Source organism: Symphalangus syndactylus, chromosome 3 (genome assembly GCF_028878055.3).
Source record: "Symphalangus syndactylus isolate Jambi chromosome 3, NHGRI_mSymSyn1-v2.1_pri, whole genome shotgun sequence".
NCBI lineage: Eukaryota > Metazoa > Chordata > Mammalia > Primates > Hylobatidae > Symphalangus > Symphalangus syndactylus.
This window is the reverse complement of record NC_072425.2, coordinates 79,376,476-79,399,673: the sequence shown is the minus strand read 5'-3', so window position 1 is coordinate 79,399,673 and position 23,198 is coordinate 79,376,476. Positions and strand designations below refer to the sequence as shown.

The window sequence follows — 23,198 nt, the reverse complement described above, 5'->3', positions numbered from 1 at the left end:
TGGAGTCTTCACAACAACATTTCAGGAAGATTCTCCCCTCCGTTTTGAAGCTAAAGAAATGGAGACTTGAGGTTAAGTGACATGTCAGGCAGCACACAGCTTAGTGAGGTGAAGCCAGGATTCACCCCAGGTTCCACTCCAAGTCCAGGCAAGGGAAATCCCAGCCAAGCCCTGGGCAGGTTAGAGTTGGAGGAAACCAGTGCCCACCTCCCCCTTCCCAACCCCATGCAGGAGCTCTCACCACCCCAGGTGCCAGGAGCTGGCGAGTTCCTTAGGAAACCCCAACCGGCACTGTCAGAGGAGCGCCGGGTGGGTTGTGGCTCCCCGCACAGCCCCTGGGGTTCCCACTACCAGGCAGGCCATGCTCTGTTCTGGAGCAGCAAGCTCCTCTCCCTGCTGGAACCCAGAGGACACCATTGGGCCTGGAGAGTAACTCAGCCCCCTCCCCATTAGTTTGTTTTTTTCTTCTACTCAGAAAGATGCAGCACTACAGCGTGAGTTCTGTGGCGTGAGGAAATGGCCTCCAGTCCCTGTCGTCTGCTTCCCTCCCATCCCACCCATCTCAGGTGGTGCCATCTCTCCAGGACCCCACCACACACATCCAGTGCCCAGATTCCCCCACCAAGTCAGAGGGCACAGTAAGAGTGAGCCTCTCTGCCTCGAGCCTGAGCGCGTTCCAGCTATTGATTTTCTCATCCACTGTGCCAAGGTGGTGCCAAGCGTCTAAAACAGAGATGGGTGATACCAGTGCCCTCTGCTTGCCCGGCTTGTGCCTCCCAGTCTCCCACCTCCGCGAACCTTCACTCCGCGCAGTGCAACTGCGAGCCCCAGCGTGACCCCCAAAGGCCCACCATCCCCGTTCTTCCCGCCACCCTTCTACAGTCCCTAAGACCTCGCCAAGACTTGCCACGTCGGCAGAGGGTCCTAAAAGACCTTCACCCCACCTCTCGCTTACAGGGGAGAAACTGAGGTCAGAGAAGAAATGGTAACCGCACCGTCCCCGCGGCGGGCTCACCCCATCTTCCACCCCCACGTCTGAACCATGGTGCAGCGGTGGAAGGTGGTGGCGGCCACATGCTAGGCCCACATGGCCATCCTCCTTGGAACTGAAGGTGAGCAACAGCTCACTGGATTTGCCGCCTTGGTCCTCCTGAGAGGGGGCGACCCCGGGATGGAGGAGCAGCAGCGGCATCAGGGCAAGAGGAGAGGTTGCAGTCCTGGCCAGAGATTCAGGGCAGAGCTGTCCGCTGAGCCGGTGCCTTGCAGAGGGGAGGAACCTACGGGCATGGAAGATAGGGGCACGAAGGGGCACCCAGGGCCCCAGCTGGAGGCTGTGCACTGCAGCAGCGCATCCCTACCACGGCAGTCTCACTGTCTGGTCACTCCTCCAGGCTCAGACCCTGAGCTCAGCGGCACGGCATCCATCTGCAGCCCTGCGCACCTGAGCGCTGCCAAGGAAGCCTTCTAGGGGGTGGGCGCTTGATATCTGGGACCCAGAGATCACTCGAGCCCGATCAGACCTTTTCTGGGGAAGCATCAAGTGAGCCCCGGCTCCGGAGAATCAGAGTTCGGCCTCACCCTCCCCAAACAGTGTCAGATTATGCTCAGAGGCAGGAAACAAGACCCCAGATCCAACTGGGCTGGAATGCGGGCCTGGGCTCCAGAGGCGCCTCCTCCCTGCCTCTCACCCTGAGCCCTGAGTGCGATGCCAGACCCAGAGTTCTCCAGGGCCCACCTCATCAGTGTTTCCGTGTCTGCCTGGCTGCCTGCCAGCCACCTCGCGTGCCTCCCGCTGCAACTGTCTCTTCTGAGCCTTCCTCGCCGCCACCGGTGACCCTGCATGATCAATGTGACTGCATTTGCCCAGAGAATTCTTTCCACCCCTTAACTTGGCATCCTTTCAAATTCAGCCGAAACCCCTCTTGGCCTCTGCGCTTTATGCACCCTGCGAAAGCCTTACCAACTTGCCCATGCTTGAAGCTGCTGCTTGCTTTTGATTTGCAGCCTGCATGCCTTGGAAAGGATTTACTCTAAAAAGATTCAGGTTTTAAATCTGGAAAGACGTCATATAGATATATTCAGAATTTCCATGGTAGGCACAGGCTCAGTGTTCCAAACGATTCGATTTGCAAAGATTTCTTTTCCACACTATGTCCAAGAATTCAACTGGACAAGTGTCCAGTAAGCACCTACTGTGTGCAGGGCAGGAGGATGGAAAGGGGAAAGTGCAGCTCCCAGCCTCAGATTGGCATGACCTGAGGCTCACTCTTCCCTCCCAGGAAGGGCTGTCCTGGGAAGAAACAGAGGAAGCTTAAGGATCCTGCCTTGCAGATGCACACATGATTTGAGGGAAATGACTTTTTCTGCACTGGATCTTGCAGTCCACAGTCAGTGCCCTTTCTACCTGGTTTGCAAAGACCTCACTCCTAAGAGCCAGGGAGCAAAGACTATGCAACCAGAGGATCAACAGTAATCTCCATGCAATGAGATCAGAGCCTCGCCCTTTGCCCTTTGCAAAGCTCTTAAGTGGTTTTGTCATTGTGCGAACATCATAGAATGCAGTGACACAAACCTAGATGGTAGAGACCTCCTCGATGGGCCACCATCCTGGCACAGGACTCCATGAACTGTTTGCTGACAGAGGTGAACTGTAGTTCTCCTTCCCATTGCCTATAACTGGAACTGGATTTGCAATGAGCTTTTGGCAGCTTCTGCCTCACAGACCTCCTGCATGGATAACAGAGGTAGCAAACATTCCCTGCTGCTCCTTTTTGGGACCTTAGCTTCCACCTACCAGAGGTTCCTACCTGTACCCAGAGGATGAGGAAGCAGGTTCACCAAGGGACATGAATGTCCCCAGGCTTAGGAAGGGGGCCACTGTCCAGTGTGCAATGGGTGAGTTTGGAGGGAGTTGAGGGAGGAGGTCCCACAAGCCCCCTCAGCTCTGTGACAGATGGAACTAGATGGGCAGTCCCTTCTCAGCCCATATCCTCTACTGTATTCTGCATGTGTAGGGGGGCAGCCCCAGCTGGAACTCCTGCCGCTTGGCAGGTCTTTCCTCCCTCACTGTTTACCCTGGCCTCCCATAAGTTGCCCAAAGCAGCTGTGTCCCCTCCTCCCTATTGTCTGATCAGTACCCTAGCCAGCTAATAGCCAGCCTGCTCCAGCCAGAGGCACTGGTGGTCAGGGTAAAGTGGAAGCCCTTCAGGACCTTTTCTTTGCCACAAGTGCTTTCTGGCTCAAAACCCATCCCTACTGCTTCTTTCCTCCTTCATGGCAGAGGAGACCATCCTCCTCTCCTCCACTGTCCCTCCCCATGCCAATCTGGCCTCCCCAGGGATCTCCCACCCCCACTATCTCCTTGCACCCAGCGACCTCCAAATTTCTCTTGTGTTTTTTTTCCTTACCTCACAAGCATTCTCCAGTCTTCCCCACTCTAACAATGTTTCCCTGCACTTTCACTGTCCCTCAAAATGATCTTCCAGCCCCTGGCTTCTCCTCACAGCCTGAATGAGTAGACAGAACTCAGTATTTATGCTCCCTGGTCACCTTCTCCAACCTCAGAAACTTAGAGCCTGCAGCCACCCTCAGTGTGAGTGTAAATTCCAGCAATTTAGCAGTGCCAACATTTTGATTATGCCAACTTTGTTTTTGGTTTGTGTATGTTTGATTAAAAACATTTTTACAGGAAAAAAGTATGTATTATTTTAAATTGTTTTAATAATCTGAACTTTTTAGATTTAGGGGATACATGTGCTGGTTTGTTACCTTGGTATATTGTGTGATGCTGAGGTTTGGGGTATGATTGATTCTGTCACCAAGGCAGTAAGCATAGTACCCAAATAGGAGGTTTTTCCACCCCTGCCTCCTTCTCTTCCTCCCCCATCAAGTAGTTCCCAGTGTCTATTGTTCTCTTCTTTATATCCAAGTGTAGCCAGTGTTCAGCTCCAATTTATACCTGAAAACATGTGGAATTTGATTTTCTGATCCTGCATTAATTCACTTAGGATAATGGCCTCCAGCTGTATCCATGGAAAGGGCATGATTTCCATATTTACGGCTGTGTAGTATTCCATGGTGTATATGTACCATATTTTCTTCATCCAATCTACCAGTGATGGGCACCTAGGTTGATTCCACATCTTTGCTATTGTAAATAGTGCTGCAATAAATATATGAGTGCATGTGTCTTTTTGATGGACAAATCCCAGTAATGGGATAGCTGGGTGAAGTTGTAGATCTGTTCTAAGTCCTTTGAGAAATCTCCAGATTGCTTTTCAGAGTGGCTGAACTAATTTACATTCCCATCAACAGTGCGTAAGTGTTCTCTTTTCTCTGCAGCCTTGCCAGCATCTGTTGTTTTTTGACTTTTTAGTAATAGCTTTGCTGACTGGTGTGAGATGGTATCTCATTGTGCTTTTTATTTGCATTTCTCTGGTTAGTGATGTTGAGTATTTTTTCATATGCTTCTTGGCCACTTGTATTTCTTTCTTTTGAGAAGGGTCTGTTCATGTGTTTTGCCCACTTTTTAATGGGGTTGTTTTTTGCTTATAGTATTATTTAAGTTTTCTTATACATTCTGAATATTAGACCTTTGTTAGGTGCATAGTTTGCAAATAAGGAAAATGTTTTTTAAAACGTGAATAGTTCAAAAGAATACACAGGGAAAAATTCATCTTCCTTCCACTCCTGAACCACCACCTTCCCAGTGGAACCCACTGTTACCCATGATAGTGGGTTGAATGTGTCCCCCAAATACATGTGTTCAATCCTAACCCCTGGTACCTGTGAATGTTTCCTTATTTGGAAATAAGATCTTTATAGATGTAATTAACCTAAGGATCTCATGATGAGATTATCCTGGGTTTAGGGTGGGCCCTGAATCCAATGACTGGTATTTTAAGAGAAAGGTTTAAGAAAGAGAAAGATTTAAGACACTGAGAGACCTAGAGAAGAAAGCCACATAATGATGGAAGCACAGATTGCAGTTGTGCTGACACAAGTTAAGGAGTGCCAGGAGCCAACAGAAGCTGGAAAAGGCAAGGAAGGTTTCTCCTCTAGAGCCATGACAAGAGTACCACCTGCAGACCCTAGATTTCAGAAGTCCTGCTTCCAGAATGGTAAGAGAACACATTTTTCTTATTTGAAACCACCACATGTGTAGTAATTTGTTACAGCAGCCCTAGAAATCTAATATATCCTTTTATTTTGTATCTTTTCAGAGATAGGCTACTTTAATAAAAATATTTTAAATGGACTTTTAAACCCATTTTAAAAAATCAATGAAGTACCTATGTTTTTTAAAATTATATATAATTTAAAAGGGTACCTTAATCTTTTTATATCCTGGGATCTCTAACATCCTAATCCAGCCCTAATCTTGGGATAAACACTACATCGGTGCACAAACATCTACTCTGTTATTTTTCTGGATTCAGATAATTTCATTCTGTAGATGTTCCACAATGTTCTTAACTAATTTCCTATTGATTGGTGTGTAGGCTGTTCTCTGTCCTTGGCTATTGCAATCAAAGTTGCAATGACTCTCTTTATCCATGCTCTCTGCAAATGTGAGTGTGTCTGTTTCATAAATTCCTAAAAGTGGAATTTTGAGACAAAAGGTACACAAATGCTTTATGTTAATGCTGTCAACCCACCAGCAATGCTGGAGGAATCTCAGAATAGGCTAGGTTCTGCTTCTATCACACACACACCCCAAAACTCAACATGACAGAGGTTTATTTCTCTCAAACACAGCATGTCCCCTGAAGACTTTGTTGCACTACATGATTGTCCTCACCCCAGAACCAGACTGATGAAGCAACCAGGACTCACAGGCGGCTTCCCCCACTTCTGCTCACTCTTTCTCCTCCAAAGCAAGATGCAGGACTGCACCTAATTTCACAGGTGGGAAGATGCAGTTGCACCAAGGGCCAAGAGGAGAAAAAAGGGAATATCTGAATACCACTAGTGACTACCCATTCATGGCCACACCCAGGGCCACACACAAAGTTGACAAACATTTTAATCTTGTCTTACATTAAGAAATTATCTGCATTTGTTTGTCTTTGAACTGTCTCCTCATTTTTCCAGTCTGGCTGTGGGCTTTCTGTTTGGTGATTCGTAGTAGGTTTGAACATACAGTACGAACATTAGCCTGTCATCTCTTACGTATGTTGCATAACTTTTTTGAGTTTGTTGACAGATCTTTGACTTTGTGGGTTTTTTATAGAAAGTTTCAATTTTCATAGAGTCAAATTTCTCAGTCACTGATGACTTCTGGGTTTGGGGCTGTGTTTAGAAAGCTGCATGTGAGTCCCTGCTTGAGATTTCCTTCAGCCTCGGTGTCCAGCAATGTTCCAAGTGATGGTTGCTTCATCAGTCTGGTTCTGGGGTGAGGACAATCGCATCCTCCCCCTTATAAATCATATAAAAATTCTCCCTTCTTGACTTTTTTTTGACAGCTTGGCTTCAGTTGGAATGTATTTTTATACAAGGGGTGAGGCTATTTTTTCCAGATGGCTGGCCTATGTACCAACAGTGTTCCTTCAATAACCCACCTGTTCTCCCCAATTAGAAACCACATCTCAGTCACTAAATTCCCTTAAGGCTTTGCATCTATTTCTAGATCTTGGTTTTGTTCCTTTAATATCTCTAGTCAGTACCAAACTGTGAAAATGTGCAAACATATTGGCCTAGCAATTGCATTTCTTAGGAATTTATCACAAGGAAATAATTAGGCAAGTGGATAAAGAGGTGTCAATGCTATAACAATGTGTAAAACTGGTAGCAACAGAAGTGTGTAGAGGCCCTAATGTAACCTAGCAGGACCTCCAGTGATGTTCACCCACTACTGATAGTCAAGTTTGGATAAGGGCCCCGGATAGGTGAGGAGCACAGAACAGGGACCTCATTCATAAGAAATTCTGCTGTAGAATGGGTGCTCTAAGCTCTTAAAACAGCCTCTGCCTTAGGAAAGACTGTCCAGGGCATAAGAAGCCCAAACACAGGGTGCGATGACAAGTTTGCACTTGGCCTCACTGCTGGGAGCCCTGGGGGCCTCTGTCCTTTTGGCTGTGTTGTCTCCTGCCTCTTAGGGTGGTGGGATTCTGGGCTCTGATTGAAGCAGGTGGATTCACTTAGTTCTCCTCCCCTTTTAGCATTACTGTCTTCTGTAATAAACCTCTCACTTTGATCTGCCAGGCTGTCAAATGCTTTGATTTGGCATCTTTGTATTGTTCCAATGTTTCAGCAATCCAAATATCCACAATGGAGGGACAGATTTTAGTTTCTTCATACAGTGGGATATTTCACAGCTATTAAAACAAATAAAATAAATGCTTATATAATGATATGCAAAGATGTCCCACATCAATAACTTTTAAACACATGTTATGATCCCACGTCAATTAACTGGTTACATATGTATATATAATGTTTGCCTCTGCATAGACAAACAAAATCTAAGCTCTAGACCCCAAATGGAATTACAGGGGAGTCTTGTTGTCTGTTTTCTGCAGTTCTGTCATGTTTGAAATTGTCAAATAAACATGGTACATTTCCGGTAGCCACTCAGAACTCCTCCTCTCTGTCCACAAAGTATTGTCACCCTCCCTGTCCCATTTGCCCCAGCCCCGTGGACCCTGCTAAGCTGGGACCATCATCTCTGCTTGATAGACAAAGACATTGAGGACCAGAGAGGGGAAGCACCTTGTATACATGACACCGCTCTGAGTCAAAGTGGACTTAGACTCCCTTTCTAGCCATTTCCTAAAGTCCAGGGAGCCCTGGAGGCCCAGGAACATAAGGGCTGGAGCCCAGGGCTTTCTGTCCTGAAGTAGGGGAGGTAGGGCTGCAGCTCACGACTTGAGTGCATTTTCTCTCAACTACAATAAGGGCTGCTTCGTAAGATGACAAAGATAAATGGCTGCCTGCAAATCTGTCAGGTAATGTGTCTGTCTCCCCTACGGGACCATGAACTCCATATAAGCAGGAACCTGTCTGAATCACCCCGGTGTCCCCAGCACCAGGCCAGAGCCCAGTGAAGAGGACCTGGCATCACTGTTCACAGAGCCAGTCCTGGCCGCAGAGGCCCCAGCAACAGTCCAGAGTGTGGAGGACTTCGTTCCCGACAACCTCCTGGACCGCAGCTTCCTGGAAGGCATGACCCCCGCCAGGGACGAGAAGAAGGTGGGGGCCAAGGCTGCCCAGCAGGACAGCGACAGGGGGAGGGGTGGGCCTGGGCCTCCTCTCACATTGCCCCCAGCCTCCAGGGCGCCCGAGCAGCAGGTGGGGCTGGCTTCCTGGGGGCGCAGAAGGGGCCCCCTGCCGGCTGGTCACTGTTGGCTGAGGACAGCGCAGATCTGTGGCTGGAGCAGATGAGGGAAGGGCTTCGACGGGGCTTCCAGACATCAGAAAGGCCTGGCCACCTGCTCTGCCCACACCCTGGAGAGGACAGGGGCACCTTGGGGTCTTCTGTGGGCAGATTCCACATGGAGGCCATTGGCGAGGCCACTCCAGGTCATATGGGAGGTTCAGGCCGCCAGATGTGGTCTCTGCAGGGCCAGGGCTCAGGTGCTGCAGAGACAGGGGTGGCTTCCTGCAGGTCCTAGAGCTGGGAGCTAGAGTCGCCTCCTCATCCATCTGCCAGCCTCTCCCACCACTCTGTCTGCCAAGCTGTCCCAAAGTTTGCCTGCAGCAAAGCCCTGCATTTGGTCCCAGGCGTGGACTCCACTGGACAGGCTCCACCTGCAGTGGCCTCAGCACCTCAGCCTCACCCATTGCTGTGGGGCGGCAGCTTCCTCCAGAAATACACAAAGGACAGAAAGCCCCGTGGCCCCGAGCTGGGCCCGCCTCCTCCATGAGCACCCACTTGTGCGGCTCTACATCCTTCACCCACGGACCTGCCGCAGGGCAACACTGTGTCCAACCTTGTGCCCCTGACCCCTTCCTGCTCAGAAGCCGTGACGGCCATGAGGGGGCCTCTCCACCACAACACAGCACCTGGGGCGGGGTGGCCCCACAGCCAGGGCGTGCTGGGTACCAGGGTGCCTGGGACCAAGGCCTGTGAGCCCGGCCTGTCATTCCTACCCTGTGGCCTCTGACCGCTTTGCCCCCTGCTTTGCAGTGATGGGGAGGCCCTGGGCGGCAACCCGATGGTGGCAGGGTTCCAGGACGACGTGGACTTCGAACACCAGCCACGTGGGAGTCACCCGCTACCTGCGGGCCCCATCCCCAGTCAAGACATCACTCTTTCAAGTGAGGAGGAAGCAGAAGTGGCGGATCCCCCAAAAGGCCCTGCCCCAGCTCCCCAGCAGTGCTCAGAGCCAGAGACCAAGTGGTAAGGGCAGGTGTCCCCACGGGTGCAGCCTGGAGACCGGGGTGGGGCAGTTCAGGACACCTCCGGAGGACCCTGACTGACCCTGTGCTTGTCCACAAAGGTCCTCCATACCAGCTTCGAAGCCACAGAGGGGGACAGCTCCCATGAGCCCTGGCCAGGTGGTGCCTCTGTTCGCACAGGTCCAGAGAAGCGCAGCAGCACCAGGCCCCCTGCTGAGATTGAGCCAGGGAAGGGTGAGCAGGCCTCCTCATCCAAGAGTGACCCCGAGGGGCCCATTGCTGCACAAATGCTGTCCTTCATCATGGATGACCCCAACTTTGAGAGCGCGGCATCAGACACACAGCACAGGGCGGTAAGACGAGTCCTCGCGGGGCAGAGGTCAGCCAGGAGGCCAGGGTCTCTCCCGCAGGCCTGATCTGGGTGAGTGCAGTGGGAGGAGGCTTCTGGAAGAGGCGTCTCATGTCCCCACACTTGGGCCTTGCCGGCCTGGTTTGAGATCCCACAACTCCTGGGGGTGTGCAGAGGCAAACGCCTCCCCAGGCAGTGACAGGCACGCCCTCCGCCCCAGGGCAACTTCTGCCTGCCTTTGCCGCTGCCTGGCAGCTGCCGTGTGCACTTCTGAGCTGGAAGAGGCTGGGCATTGGTGGTCCCCGGGCTGGGCCCTGCAGGTGCTGGGCCTCCAGGCCTGGCGTGAGCCTGCTCTGCAAGAAGGAAGGGGACAGCTGGCTTCAGCCAGGCTTGGTGGACACCCTGGCCCTCTCGGGGCAGAGCCAGTGTTTCTCAGGGATGTGAGTGAGGCCCATGAGGGTCTGTTTATAGAAGCTGGGCAGGGGCCGCTTGGCTGTGGGGTGCACACTGCCCCGGCACCTGCTTGCCCTCCGCCTGCACCCAGGGCCGCAGCATGCCTATGGCTCTGCTTCCGGCCGGGAGCCCTGAACACCAGTGTGCAGGCCCACCCTAAAGGGCAGCCCAGGCCCCACGCTAGGCAAGGCTGGCAAGAGACCGAAGGCAGCATGTGAGGCCTCTCCTGGGAGTGGGGGTTGTGTTCCCACAGTGGCCTCAGCTGCACCCCCACTCAGGTAAGCCCACAGGTGGGAGCCGGGAGGCACTCCTCCCAAACACTCCACTCAGACCATAAAGCACTCCTGTTTCACTCTGCGTGTCTGTTCTTCTCCTTGCACCTCTGTTCCCGCTGCCCCAGGCCCAGGCTGACATGGGTGGGCAGGGAAGTCCTCTGAGGCACGAGGCTTCCCAGCAGTGGTGTTAGGACGTCCCACCAAGTCTGGCCACACCCTGGGTACATCCCAGTCCACCTGTGCCAGGGCTCAGCAGCTGCACCCAGCACACTTGGGGACCTCAGCCCCAGGAAGTGAAATCCACTCTGCAAGGCTCCCAGGCAGCCGCCTGTAGCCCTGCCCCCTCCACCCCTGCCTTCAGGCCCCTACCCCCTCTAGCTGTCAGCAGCACCCAGCCTCCACCCCCACAGCTACTGTTGCCATGAGAACCCTGCGGGGCAGGCAGGAAGAGCGTGCCAGTGAAAGGGAGGAGATGGCCAAGCTGGAGGCTCCTGTGCCTGGGAGCTTTGTGGCCCCAGGGTGTGGGGCAATCACTGCAGTCCCTGAGCAGGTGCTGTGGCCCACAGCAAGCTTAGGAGCCTGGCCCCTTAGCCGACAGCCCATGAGGTCAGGGCCGGGTTCAGGGGTTCCCCTGGTGTGGGGATGGGTCAACAGCACGTGAACTTGCCAGGATCGCACCATGGACGGCTATGTTGGGGTTTCAGTGGGCCCTTCTTTGAGCAGCACAGAATGGGGTAGGTCCTGCCCTTCAGAGCCAAGTGCGTCGGCTCCCCACCCCTCTGCCAAGCTAGACCGTTCCCAGGCCCAATGCGTTTGGGAGGGGCTGGCAGAGTGGGATGAGGACATTACCAGGCAGGTATGGTAGGTCACGTGCAGGCCTTCCCAGGCTGGCAGGGACACCGGATGCAGGAGTGGCCTCACCCAGAGAGGATGGCATCCTGGGGACACAAGAGGCTGCAGGGGCCATCTGGCCCCACGTACCCCCTAAGATTTTGGCATTGGCAGCCTTGAAGCCGATAGGGCCTGGGGAGAGGCCAGTGGGGCAGAGAGTAGCCCATCTGCTCTTGCCTCGCCCGACAGGAGATGCGAATTCCAAGATGCCCCTGACCAGTCTCTGCAGCCCAGGCCAGGGCTTGGGCCCCTCCTCTCAGGCAAGAGTGTTGGGGTGACACTGGCGGGACTGGCAGGCTGCTCCGAGCCACAGGGCTCCTGTTTAGACACTGAGGTCTGTGTCTTGGGGGTGCTGCAGGGACCCTGTGCTCTGCACAGCCCCAAATTGGAGCCAGTGCGGCTCACAATCCCCAGCTCCACGGTGCAGCCCCCACTGGGTGCGGCCCCTTTAAGTACAGCCCCTTCAGCTGCCATCGGGGGCAGCACTGAGCAGCCAGGCCAGGATCCGCGCTGCTGCCTGGAAGCTTCTGCCGGTGCGGGGGACGCAGCAGTGCCGGGGACACGGAGGAGCCGACCTGGGGGTGGCACAGCCCACCGGGGCACAGCCCACCGGGGCACAGCCGGAGCAGCACCCAGGTAAGGGGCTACGGGCCGAGTTGCTGAGTGTGTCACTGTCATGGGCGGGGGAGGCTGCCTTAGGGTGGCCGAAAGGATGGAGAGTCCCCGCCCCCAGGCAACACCGGCTATATCCCTTCAAGGGCCGCTCCCAGCCAGGGCAAGGCAAGGCAAGGCAGGGCTGGGAGGTGGGGAAGGCCGCCAGCCATCTCCGTGGGCTCCAGAAGGCCTTGGGCCCAGGAGCGGGCCAACCCCTCCCCCATCCCCACGGGAGGGGGTGTCACCGACAGCTGCAGCCAGCAAGGCCGACTGTCACCTCCCTGGGGTGGAGCCTCACACCCTGTCATCCGGCCGGATTCTGGCCTGGCCTTGAGCTTAGCATGAAAGAGGGAGCAGGAGGGTAGACAGTCCTGCCACGGGTGGGGTGGAGGGGGGAGATGGGGTGGGCCGGGGAGGCTGGGATGGGCACAAGGCCTGGTACTCGTAGCCCTGACCCAGAAAAACAGCCCTGCCAGCAGGAAGCCCCTGCACACCTGGGATACAGAGGGGGGACCCGGCCAGACCCCGAGAGGCCCATCCACCTGAGGTTCTGCCCTGCAAGGGGCCTGGCCAGGTACCCGCTTTCCCCAGCTCACTCTGGCGTAGACCCACCCAGACCAGGTGTTGGGTGTGCAGACACCAGGCCTGTGGCCCGTCTCTGACGCACCCCGCAGCTGGTTCTGGGACCACAGAGGGGTTGGCAGCCCACATCTGAACCCTGGCCAGCCTGCAGCGTGGGGGCCTAAGAAACGCAGGTTTCCATGGAACCTTCTGAGCGAAATGGGGAGGGCCGTCTCCTGCAAAGCAGTGGGGCTTCCCCCACCCTCCGCCTTGCCCACCCCCAGTGGGCAGCTTCCGGACCTGCTGCGCAGCTCAGAGGAGAGGGGCTGCCACGAGCTCGTGGCTCGATGGCTTGGGACTGCCGTGCAAACCCTAGGGGGGTGTCCTGTGCGTTTACACAAAGCTGGGGCCTTGTTTCAACCACCCAAAGATACTTGGGGTCAGAAAAGGTGTCGGCAAAGGAAAGGGAGATTTAGGACCCAGGTATGCTCTCTGGGGGCATTTTTCTGGCCTAGCGCTCACGGGAAGTTGAGGGCACCTAGGCGTGGGTCCTTGCAGTGCTGGGGGCGGGGCTCTGTGCTCGGCCTGGCCGGCAGGTGGGGTGGTTGGTGTCACTCACTTGGTGCAGAGCTAGCTAAGGCTGAGGCCCAGGGACTCGCCTTCGACTGTGCGCCATCAGAGGGGTCGCTCTGCAGTGGGCGCTGTGACGGGGGCGCAGTCACTGACGTCTCCTGGGGCAACACCTATAAATAAGGCTCAAATGCGGCCTGTCCTTCCAGCTGTGGACACCAGAGGGTGTAGCCCCAGGACCACGCCCCCACTCCCCTACCCCACCCGGAAAGGGGTCCACCCGAGCCGGCCCTGCCGTCACTAGTCGGGGGAGGGGAGGCCCTGGAGCTTCACGCAGGAGCTCCCGCCGCGGGAACCACAGCCACGGCTAAGCCTTTCTGGCCCGCCCGCCCCATCGCAGGGAGAGGACAGGGGAGGGACAGGACGGGCGCCTAGACAGCTGGGTTCCTCCCGCAGGTGCTTCTGACTCCGGCATAGAGGAAGCGCCCGCTTTCTCGGCCCAGGCCCGCAGCCAGGGCTGCTCCGCCCGCTGCGCCCCAGGTAAGCCGGGGCCAGCGTGGGGGAGTAGCGGGGCCTGGGCCACGGAGGGAGCCGCACTGACCCGCGTCTCCCCCCAGGGCAAAAGCCCCACAAGGCAGTGTGAGCTGGAGTCGCCAGCCTGAGGACCTCTTTTAAGATGACCCGTACGGACCCTCCGGACCTGCTGGTGTCGACCGTGTACTAGGACATCAAGGTGGCGACCCCAGGACCCGCGTCCAAGCGCTCGCGATGTGAGCGATCCGTGGCCCGGCCTGCTGAGCCCGCACCTTTCAATAAGCGCCACTGCCGCAGCTTCGACTTCTTGGAGGCGCTGGACGGCCCAGCCATGGAGACCCTGCCAGAGCCACCGCCCCCGGAGCCCGCTGTGCCGCGCGCGCGGACCCGCGAGGCCGAGCCACGCCGCCGCGCCCGCTCCAAGAGCGCGCCCCCGTACCTAACGCCCGCGCCCGCCTCGGCGCCGGTGTTGCCCCTCCGAGGGCCGGAGGCCCAGCGTGCGGCGCGGGCCGAGGCATCGCCGCGCCCTTGCCAAGAAGCTGCATTCCATCAAGTTGCAGCCGTAGCGGGGCGGCTCCGGCCGCATCGCGCCCCTGTGCGCCGCCGCGGGCCGCTGCGCACCGCCCGAGCCACCCGCGGGTCCCGCCCCCTACGTGCGCTGCCGCCTGGACATCAAGCCAGACGACGCAGTGCTCCAGCACGCAGCCTGGGGCTCGCGGTCCTGCGGGCCCGCGGAGGCTGCGCCCTGGGCCCGCCCCGCCCCGCCCCGCCCCGCCCCGCCCCGCAGTTCCACAGCCTCACGGTGCCCGGGCCCCGCCATATGGCGTTGTCGCGCACCCCGACGCCCAGCGACTCATACTGTGCGGATCCCCGGGTGTTCTACTGCGACGGGCCCCTGCCTGGGCCCCGGGACTACGCCGAGCGCCGCAGTCTGCCCTTCACCACCCCGCCGGGCCCCACCTAGTTCTATACAGAGGAGCCCCAAGGTTTCTGGTACAGCTTTGCGGCCAGTCCCGGCCCAACCTTCGACGCCTACTGCCCCAGGCCCTATCCGTCCGAGTTGCTCCCAGGGCCCAGTCCAAGGCGCCTGGGCGGCTACTACGCAGGAGAGGTGCGCACCTTCCCAATCCAGGAACCGCCCTCTCGCTCCTACTATGTGGAGGCTCCCCGAGCCTACCGCCTGCCCTACGGGCCTCGCTATGTCCCTGAGGAGCCCCGGGCCCAGTCCACCGCCCGCCCCTTTTACACGGAGGACTTCGGAAGGTACTGCGAGCGTGACGTCCTGGCTCGCACGTACCCACACCCGCGCAGCAGCCCAGCCTGGGTGGACTGGGGCCCGCGACCCTACCGCACCCTGCAAGTGGTGCCGTCCTCTGACCCCTACCTGTTGCTCGCCTCCTGGCATGGCACCGGCACCAGTCCGCCCCGGCTGGCCGCCGACAGCCGCCACTACTCACGCTCCTGGGACAACATTCTGGCCCCGGGGCCGCGCCGAGAAGACCAGTTGGGCCGCGGCCGCAGCTAAGAGAACCTGCTGGGGCGCGAGGTGCGGGAGCCGCGAGGCGTGTCCCCCGAAGGCCGGCACCCGCCCGTCATCGTGAACCTGTCCACCTCGCCCAGACACTACGCCCCACTGTCCCTGTCCGAGACGTCGCTGATGGAGAAGGGCCGCACGGGCAAGGGCCTGGGCTGCAACTGGTACATGACGCCCGAGATCACCATCACTGACAATGACCTGCGTGCCACCCAGCGCGCACCAGGGCCTGGGAGTTGCCCGGGGGCCACACGCGGCCGCCTCCCCACGAGGCCCCCGACGGCCCCACCTCTGGCCGCCAGCGAAGCCTAGAGCAGCTGGACGAGCTCATCACAGACCTGGTCATGGACTCGCGAACCCCCGCCGGCCAGGCCGCAGAGCCTGCGGCCGACTGCCTGGGCCCCCAACTGCACCGACTGCTGGACTCGCGGCCCGCGGGCTCCGGGGTCCCCGCGCTGGTGCCGCCACTTTTGCCCCCTGCCTCGGCCGGTAGCGCCGAGGAGCCCGCGGCCCCAGGGGAAGAGGCGGCTGACGAGTCCCCGGAACCCAGTGCCGACGAGGACGACCTGATGACCTGCTCCAGTGCGCGCTGCTGGCGCACAGAGACCATGTTCAACGCCTGCCTGTACTTCAAGTCCTGCCACAGCTGCTACACCTACTACTGCTCGTGCCTGTGCCACGGCGAGGACTGGGACGTCCACAAGGCGCGCTGCGTGTACGGCCGCTTGGGCAGCATGTGCCGCCACATGCTACAGTTTTGCTGCTACAGCGGCCCGGTGCACCGCACTTTCTCGTGCATCGCTCCTGTCGGTTTCCTGTTACGCAGCCGTGGTGTGCTCTTCCTGGGCTTCCCAAGGCCAGGCTTGGCCGACAACTTCCTGCGCTTTGGCCTGGAGGGGCTGCTGCTATCCCCCACCTACCTATCGCTGCGTGAGCTGGCCACACACGCGGCGCCCCTGGGCAGCTATGCACGCTAGCTGGCAGCCGCTGGGCACCTCTACAAGCCGGCAGAGTGCTTCCTGCTCAGCGTGGCCGTGGGACCTGGCACCGCGCCCCTGGGGACATCCGCCCTGCCCGTGCCCGCGCCCACGCCATGCAGCCATGGGCCAACAGTGCGCAAGTTAGCCAAGGTAGCGCTGGCGGCCCGCAGTCCCGCACCGCCACCCGGCACGGAGCCGCGAGCCCGACATGGAGACGCTGATCCTGATGCCACCGCCGGGCACCCACATTTTCAAATATATTTATACAGTACCCTATGCCTGGTACCAATTTATTGTATTAGTTCATTTTCACACTGCTATCAAGAAATGCCTGAGACTGGGTACTTTATAAAGAAGAGGGATTTAATTGACTCAGTTCGGCATGGCTGGGGACACCTCAGGAAACTTACAATCATGGCAGAAGGGGAAGCAGGCACGTCTTACATGGCAGCAAGCGAGAGAGAGAGAGAGAGAGAGAGAGAGAGAGAGGAGCAAGCAGGGGAAATGCCAGATGGTTATAAAACTATGAGATCCCATGAGAACTCACTCAGTATGATGAGAACAGCATGGGGAAACTGCCCCCATGATCCAGTTACCTCCCACCAAGTCCTTTCCTCAACATGTGGAGATTAAGGGGATTGCAATTCAGGATGAGATTTGGGTAGGGACACAGCCAAACCATATTAGCATACCTAGGTTACTAGCTCATATCTGGAGCCAGCAATGGGGTTTGTCCCACCAGAATCACTCAAGCATAGAGTGATGTGGTTCCCCAAAGGAAAACTAAGGTGTCGTTTCTAGACGAAGAGGATTCAATGCTGGGAAGGCAAAAGCAGTGTATCTATTCCACAGTAGGATGTGAGTCATCAGTACACTGGAGGTAGTAAGAAGGCTAGGAGCAGTGGTTGACACCTGTAATCCCAGCATTTTGGGAGGCCAAGGCAGGTGGATTGCTTGAGTCCAGGAGTTCAAGACCAGCCTGGGCAACATGGCAAGGCCTTATCTCTACAAAAACAATATGCAAACCAGCTGGGCATGGTGGCGTACACCTGTAGTCCCAGCTACTCAGGAGGCTGAGGTGGGAGGATTGCTTGAGGCTGGGAAGGTCAAGGCAGCAGTGAGTTGTGGTCACGCCACTGCACTCTGGCCTGGGTGATAAAGTAAGACCCTGTCTCAAAAAAACAAAAGAAAAGAAAAATGATAACAACAGTAAAACCCAGAAAGAAGTAAGAAAAGCACCAGTTTCATCTCTATATTTTTACTTTCTGGTAGTTGAAAGAGAAGAAATTATTGGCCAAATAATATATGTACATATATCCTTAGATCTATATCTATGTCTATATGTATAGTCATATAGTCATTTGTATTAGAAGACACAGCTCCTGAACTTTATTGCTCTTTAGATACTGATCCATATGAGATTCAGAAGAGAACAGGTAATGCATTTCAGGTTTATTTGTGATGAATATATAGCATCGAGCTTCAGGAACTGATTTGGTTCTCATGTGCATTGGTACTAGTTGGACTGTCATCACGCTGTGACATTGGTCCTTTCTGAAGGACCAAGAGCTCCCCTTCTCTCCTCATTGCTTTAGGCCTGACCTTTACTGAGATCTCCCTCCTAATAGTCTCTAGTCTATGACAGATTGGCAAAGTAAACTTTGGCCATTTCTATGTTAGTTTTTTTCTGCACTGGCAAGAAACAGTCACCGAATATTGATTTACTGAGTATAATTTGTCTGTGTTTTAAAAGTTTAGAAATGTGTTCTTTGGACTACATATTTGGCCTAAAACACCCAGTGGATTACCACACATATGCCCCCATCACTTGCCCTATGTCACCAATGGTAGGGTGGCCACATTCACTGTTTACAAGGATCTATTCTTTAGGACTGAGTCATTAGCACAATCCTGTCTTCCTAGGCTTATTAGAGAAATCGAAGACAGGATATTTGAATTGAAAGGTACCTACAAATCCATCTTCTTTCCCATTGATTGATTGAATCCCTTTCATACTGTTTCTTGAGGATGGTCAATCAGTCTTGCTTAAGCACTTCCCCCAGGAGGAAAGTCACTATTTACAGATTCCCCAGCCCCTTGCATTGCTAACAGTTTGTATCATGAGAAAGTTCTCTCCCATAGAGTTGCTCTCTCATTAATAGTCACCTCTTCTTAAAGCAACAAGGCCAGTTTTGAGGAATCTCTTTGTGCCCCTATTCAGTAGTAGATCAGGGTTTGCACTTCAAAGGATATCTTGGGTGTCTTTTTATGAGTCAAAGGCTTATCATCTTTATTGCAGATCAGTAACAAGGCAGGTTTCTGGAATATGTATATGGTTTCTGTATAAACAGTCCCCAAACTCATGTATCAACCTGACAAAGTCTAGACCCAAGAGTTGGTTTCAAGAAGAAAAAAAACAGCCAGCCATGATAGAAAGAATCGCAATAAATTGTGCTGAAGTGTGTTTATATAACTAGATTAGAGTTTAAATAAAGCAATCCAATGGTAAACTAAACTACAAGTCCTAGTGGTAAAAGCAACCTCTGAAGAGTCAGTGGAACGGACAGGTTACACTTGTTTTGATTGTTCACACAAGTGAACACAGATTTCCAAATGGATGGCTAGCACCTCAGGACATTGCTTCCAGAGGGCAAATTTCATCAGTCATTCTCTTTTTGAGAAACTGAAGTTCAAAGAGATGGGTGACTGCACTAAGTCAGACAGAACCCTTATATGAATATATCAGATATTCTGATATGATATATATATGATATGAATATATCAGATAACATATACTTCAAGCAAAAACCTATAAAAACAAACACGTCCATTACGTAATGATAAAGGGATCAGTATCACAAGACAGTATAATAATTGTAAATATATATGCCCTCTATATTGAAGCACCTAAATATATAAAGCTAACATTAATAGATTTAACAGGAGAAATAGAAAGCAATAAAATAATAGTAAGAAACCTTAACATTCCACTTTGAGCAGTAAACAGATTATCAAGACAGAAAACCAGCAAAGAAACATCATATTTAGACTGAACTCTAGACCAAAATAACTTAGCAGTCATTTACAGAATATTTTATCCAAAAATTGCATAATTCACAGTCTTCTCAACTGCACATGGAACATTTTCCACGATGGATCATATATTAGGCACAAAATGAGCCTTAGCAAATTAAAAAAAATCGAAATTCTATCACCTTTTTTCTGACAATATAGAATAAAACGACAATAAACAACAAGAACTTTAGAAATTGTGCCAATACATACAAATTAAATGTGTCCCTAAACAACCAATGGGTTAAAAAATAAATTTTGTTTCATTTTAAAAGTTCTTAAGACAAATGGAAATGAAATCAGAACATATAACAACTTATGAAATACAACAAAAAAGTCCTCAAAGGGAAGTTTGAAGAAATTAATTTCTACATGAAAAAAGAAATCTCTAACAATTTAAGAATGTATTTCAGGGAATTATAGAATCATGAACAAACTAAGCCCCAAACTGGTAAAATAATATAAATAACGAAGCCCAGAGCACAACTGAACAAAATGGAGACAAAAATATGAAAGATCAATGAAATAAAAAGTTATTTTTTGAAAAGATAAACACAATTGATATATCTTTAGTCAGACTAAGAAAAAAAGATTCACATAAATAAAATCAGATGAAAAACATATTATAATGGTTACTACAGAAATACAAAGAATCATGAGAAAGTATTACAGACAATTATATGCCAATAAATTGGAAAACCTAGAAGAAATAAGTTTCTGAACACACATAACCTATCAAAATTGAAGAAAGAAGAAATACAAAATGCGAACAGACCAGTAAAAAATAATGATTGAAGCATTGATTTAAAGTTTCTCAATACAAGAAAATCAGGAGGGCTGGGCAGAGTATCTCACACATGTAATCTCACACTTTGGAGGCCAAGGCAGGAGGACTACTTGAAGCCAGAAGTTCCAGATTAGCCTGGGGAACATAGTGAGACCCAGTCTTTACAAAAATAAAAATAAAAATTAGCCAGGTGTAGTGGTGTGCACTTGTAGTCCTAACAACTTGGGAGGCTGAGGCAGGAGGATCACTGAAGACCAGGAATTTGAGGCTGCAGTGAGCTATGATTGCACCACTGTACTCCAGCCTGAGTGACAGAGAAAGACCCTGTCTCTAAATCAAAATAATAATAATAATAATAAATAAAGGAAAAGAAAGAGAAAGAAGAAAATAAAATTTCAATATCCGATGCTTATACTCTAAATTCTTCAAAACATTTAAAGAAGACCTTATACTAATTATTTACAAACTGTTCCAAAAAAATGAAAGGGAGGAAGCTCTTCCTAACTAATTCTATGAAGGCAGAATTACCTTATTCCAAAATGAGACAAGAATAGTGAAAAACTAAACTACAGGCCAGTATCATTGATGAACATAAATGCAAATCTCAAAACCAGCAATGCTAGCAATCATAATTTGAAAGCACATTAAAAAGATATTTCACCATAATCAGGTTGTATTTATTTCAGGGAAGCAAAAAGGGGTTATTATATGTAAATCAATAAATGTGATACACCACATTCGGTAAGGGAAGATAAAAATCATATAATCATTTAAATAGATACAGAAAAGCATTTGACAAAATTCAATGTTTTTTTAAAGATAAGATCTCTTAACAAATTAGTTATAAAAAGAACATAACTCAATAAAATAAAGGGCATATATGATAACCCACAGCCAACATGATACTGAATAAGGAAAAGTTGAAAACTGTGTCTCTAAGATCTGGAACAAGACACGGATGTTCACTTTAATAACTTCTCTTCAACATGGTACTGGAAGTCCTAGTCCGAGCAATTAGGCAAGAGAAAGAAAAGACATCCAGATTGAAAAACAAAAAGAAAGTCAAATTGTCCCTGTTTGCAGATGGCATGATCTTAAGTATGAAAAACCCTAAATGCTCAAAAACAGAAATACTAAATGAATGCAGTAAAGTTTTAGAATACAAAATCAACATAGAAAAATCAGTAGCATTTCTATACCCAACAGCAAACTATCTGAAAAAGAAATGAAGAAACCAATCCCATTTACAATAGCTATAAAAAAATACGTGGGAATAAACTAAGCCAAAGATGTCTAAAATGAAAACTATAAAACATTCATAAAAATCAATTAAAAAATAGAAATAGAGAAAGTTATCCCATTTTTATGAACTAGGAGTATTAACACTGTTAAAATGACCATGATACTCAAATCAATCTATAGGTCCAATGCAAACAGATTTCCAATGTTATTATTCACAGATGTTAAAGATTTTAAAAATCGTTCTGCAGATGTTAAAAAAGATTTTAAAAACCGTTTTTTTTTTCGTTCTGCAGGCAAAGGCTGAGGTCGCGCTCCCGCTGGCCGGTTCCCAGCAGCAGCGCATCCGCCTGCTCTGGGCCATCGTTCCAGACCCGCAGAGTTGCAGCCCCGCGGGGATCAGCACTGAGTTGGTCCGGCCACCGCTCCGGTGTTCAGGCTGCGACTGCGGAGAGCCAACTGCCCAGCGCTTGGAGAAGGGCGTTAGGCCTTCTGCGCCGGGAGTACCGGATGGCAGCCGGACTCTTCCGCTCCATGCTAGCCCGGCTGGCGTAGCCTGGACCGCGACCGGTGCCTGAGTTTGGGGGACGCGCTGGCCCTCGCCCGCCGGCCGCCTCTGGGAGGCCCTGGACGCGTTCACTGTCGTCCTGCGGCTGGAGGCGCTGGGGGAGCTGGCGGGTGGCCCGGTGTGCCCGGGCCTGCGCGAGCGGCCACTGCTCGTGGGGAAGCCGGGTTCGAGGCGCCAGGCTGGACAGGGCCAGCCCCGGCGCCCGGCGCGCCCAGCGACCTGCTCAGCTGCCCGTGGCAGCTGCACACGCCGGTGACGCTGCCCTGCGGGCTCACAGTCTGCGACTGCTGCGTGGAGCCGCGGCCCCCGCGGCCACAGGCGCGGCGCTTGAACGTGGTGCTGAGCCGCCTGCTGGAGAGGTGCTTCCTGGCCTAGTGCCCGCTGTGCAGGCTGGAGGGTCAGGCGCGGATCCTGCAGCGCCAGCAACAACCGGAGGCTGCGCTGCTCAGTTGCTACCAGGCCCTGGAGCTGGGTGAGTCGGTGGTGGCGCGGGTCCGCCTCCCCGACAACACCTGTCAGGCCGCGGGCTGGAGCTGACCAGAGGGCCTGGGCTGCCGAGTGCTTCGTCCAGGCGTAGGGGTCACTTCGCTTTCTAACGATGGGAAGGTGAAAGGTGGGGGCGGCCAAACCCTGCAGCCAAGGTGGCGAGTGTCAGACGCCACAGGCAACCCACTAATTTTGTCTTTTCCAGGATGCTGGAGTTTCCGGCAGCCCCAGAGCAGCTCTTTAAGGCCCTGTAATTGCCTTTCCTTCCCTTCTGCTCTATTGGAGTGGGAGGATGACCAAGTGTTTTTGCTCATCCTGAAGGGAAATGCACATGGAAGGACACACCGGTTCATTATTTGAGTAATCCAGGCAGGAGACCCCCTGTCAGCTTCAGCCGTGACACCACCTCAGGCGAAAATACCTAGCGGTTTTACTTCTTTTCACCAAATGGGTCTTTTGGCGGTTTGTGGCGTGTCCCACGTAATGATGAACTCTTAGTTTCTCATTCACACCCAGGAGCTGAGGTGCCCTGGGGCGGGGGGTGCGGGTGGGGAGTGGCCACCTGCACCGAGTGTGAGAGAAGCCACACCTGGGACCAGCCCCTTTGTCCTGCCTCTGCATCCAGAGTCCCTGCAGGAGGCAGAAGGGGTGAAAAATAGCCTCGATGTGAAAATGCTTGTGTGTCCCTGAGGGGGGAAGCACGTCACAGTTGGGGCACTGGTTCCTGTCATTGGATACAGCACAAAGAAGGACCCCAGGACATGGGGTGCAGACGGGAGCACAGAGAGGGTGGGTGCTACTGGGGTGCACAGGCAGCTTGAGGAGGATGGAGATGGCAAACTTCCCTTTGTCACACCAGGTCCACGTTTAGGGCTGGAGGACCACCAGATCCCCAAAGCCTCCTGT

General features: G+C 53.0%; 1 pseudogene; it reads left to right on the top strand.

Moving 5' to 3' along the window:
- Window positions 1-11,713: 11,713 nt before the first annotated feature.
- Window positions 11,714-22,181, top strand: LOC129478527 (apical junction component 1 homolog; annotated as a pseudogene).
- Window positions 22,182-23,198: the final 1,017 nt, after the last annotated feature.